Source organism: Hetaerina americana, unplaced genomic scaffold, assembly GCF_022747635.1.
Source record: "Hetaerina americana unplaced genomic scaffold, ioHetAmer1.1.p SCAF_142, whole genome shotgun sequence".
Lineage (NCBI taxonomy): Eukaryota > Metazoa > Arthropoda > Insecta > Odonata > Calopterygidae > Hetaerina > Hetaerina americana.
Window position 1 is genome coordinate 540001 of NW_027286537.1, and position 2500 is coordinate 542500.

Sequence of the window (2500 nt, forward strand, 5' to 3'; positions counted from 1 at the left end):
CAAATTACCCACTCCCGGAACGGGGAGGTAGTGACGAAAAATAACGATACGGGACTCATCCGAGGCCCCGTAATCGGAATGAGAACACTTTAAATCCTTTAACGAGGATCTATTGGAGGGCAAGTCTGGTGCCAGCAGCCGCGGTAATTCCAGCTCCAATAGCGTATATTAAAGTTGTTGCGGTTAAAAAGCTCGTAGTCGGAGGTGTGTCTCGGACGGTCGGTTCGCCGCTTGTCGGTGCTCAACTGGCCGGTCCGGACGTCCTGCCGGTGGGGTCCGCGAGGCTCCGTTATCCTTCTTTGGTCCTCTTCACCGAGTGCCTTGGTGGGCCGGCACGTTTACTTTGAACAAATTAGAGTGCTCAAAGCAGGCCGTTGGTCGCCTGAATACTGTGTGCATGGAATAATGGAATAGGACCTCGGTTCCATTTTGTTGGTTTTCAGAACTCGAGGTAATGATTAATAGGGACGGACGGGGGCATTCGTATTGCGACGTTAGAGGTGAAATTCTTGGATCGTCGCAAGACGAACCGATGCGAAAGCATTTGCCAAGAACGTTTTCGTTGATCAAGAACGAAAGTTAGAGGTTCGAAGGCGATCAGATACCGCCCTAGTTCTAACCATAAACGATGCCAGCTAGCCATCCGCCGAAGTTCCTTCTATGACTCGGCGGGCAGCTTCCGGGAAACCAAAGCTCTTGGGTTCCGGGGGAAGTATGGTTGCAAAGCTCAAACTTAAAGGAATTGACGGAAGGGCACCACCAGGAGTGGAGCCTGCGGCTTAATTTGACTCAACACGGGAAACCTCACCAGGCCCAGACACCGGTAGGATTGACAGAATAAGAGCTCTTTCTTGATTCGGTGGGTGGTGGTGCATGGCCGTTCTTAGTTGGTGGAGCGATTTGTCTGGTTAATTCCGATAACGAACGAGACTCTGGCCTGCTAACTAGGCGTCGGAATCTATTATGCTTCCGACGTAGCTATCTTCTTAGAGGGACAGGCGGCTCCTAGCCGCACGAGATTGAGCAATAACAGGTCTGTGATGCCCTTAGATGTTCTGGGCCGCACGCGCGCTACACTGAAGGAATCAGCGTGTCCTCCCTGGCCGAAAGGCCCGGGTAACCCGCTGAACCTCCTTCGTGCTAGGGATTGGGGCTTGCAATTGTTTCCCATGAACGAGGAATTCCCAGTAAGCGCGAGTCATAAGCTCGCGTTGATTACGTCCCTGCCCTTTGTACACACCGCCCGTCGCTACTACCGATTGAATGATTTAGTGAGGCCTTCGGACTGGTGCGCGGCGCTCGCCGCCTCAACACCGGTGGCGCCGATGTTGCTGGAAAGATGGCCAAACTTGATCATTTAGAGGAAGTAAAAGTCGTAACAAGGTTTCCGTAGGTGAACCTGCGGAAGGATCATTACAGCTTTCGATTATAAAATCGTAGCTTTGGAACGAAATGGTGAAGAGAAAAAGGAAAAAGAAGGCGAGCAGTCGGGTGCCCGGCTTTCAAAAGCCGGCTTTAAAAGACACACGCCCAACTCGCTCGCAAAGAAGGGAAAAAATTCCCAATTTGTATGTTTCGATGAAACGAATTTTTTACATAAAATGAAATGAAAGAAAGAAATTCTAAACGGTGGATCACTCGGCTCGTGGATCGATGAAGAACGCAGCTAACTGCGCGTCGAATTGTGAACTGCAGGACACATGAACATCGACGTTTCGAACGCACATTGCAGCCCTCGGATTTTGTTCCCGGGCTACGCCTGGCTGAGGGCCGGCAATTCAGTTCGCGAACGGAAACGTTTGCGTACTGGGGCGACGAGCATCCCTCGCTGGGATGGATCGTCGCCCGGATTGATAGGGGGCTCTGCGGGAGATTGGGCGAGACCCGTCCCCGCCGGTCGAGGTGAGACGCTTCGTTATTTTTTGACGGCGTTCGCCTGCGGATCGGTGGGGGCTCGGTTATTACTCCCTCTCCACGGGCAACTATATCATTTGGGCCGACCTCAGAGCAGGTGAGACCACCCGCTGAATTTAAGCATATTAATAAGCGGAGGAAAAGAAACTAACCAGGATTCCCTTAGTAACGGCGAGCGAACAGGGATCGACTCCAGGGCCAAAGCTCGCGCCCCCCGCGGGGCGCCGAGCGCTGTGGCGTTTGGGAGCGTCCAATTTCCCGAGGGGCGCCGGAGAGTCCAAGTCCCTCTTGAACGGGGCCACGGCCCGGAGAGGGTGCCAGGCCCGTGCGACCTCCGCGCTTGCCTCCCGGGAGGGGCGCTCCTCAGAGTCGGGTTGCTTGAGAGTGCAGCCCAAAGTCGGTGGTAAACTCCACCTAAGACTGAATACGGCCACGAGACCGATAGCGAACAAGTACCGTGAGGGAAAGTTGAAAAGCACTTTGAAGAGAGAGTTCAAGAGTACGTGAAACCGTTTGGGAGTAAACGGGTGGTACCCGAAATTTCGAAAGGGGAGATTCAGGTCTCGCCGGCGACGGGCGAGGGTCG

General features: G+C 53.7%; 3 non-coding genes across 3 annotated transcripts in view; all 3 read left to right on the forward strand.

The window, feature by feature from the left end:
- Positions 1-1416, forward strand: part of LOC139686503 (small subunit ribosomal RNA) — a 1865-nt gene extending 449 nt beyond the window's left edge. Inside the window, exon 1 of the ribosomal RNA XR_011700407.1 lies at positions 1-1416. This exon is cut by the window's left edge and continues 449 nt beyond it. This is a non-coding gene — a ribosomal RNA (small subunit ribosomal RNA).
- Positions 1417-1618: 202 nt separating this feature from the next.
- On the forward strand, positions 1619-1773 carry LOC139686596 (5.8S ribosomal RNA). Its single transcript, XR_011700482.1, has one exon. It is a non-coding gene; the product is annotated as a 5.8S ribosomal RNA (ribosomal RNA).
- A 224-nt stretch (positions 1774-1997) lies between these two features.
- The window catches only part of LOC139686548 (large subunit ribosomal RNA), a 4024-nt gene continuing 3521 nt past the window's right edge, over positions 1998-2500 (forward strand). The window contains exon 1 of the ribosomal RNA XR_011700445.1: positions 1998-2500. This exon is cut by the window's right edge and continues 3521 nt beyond it. This is a non-coding gene — a ribosomal RNA (large subunit ribosomal RNA).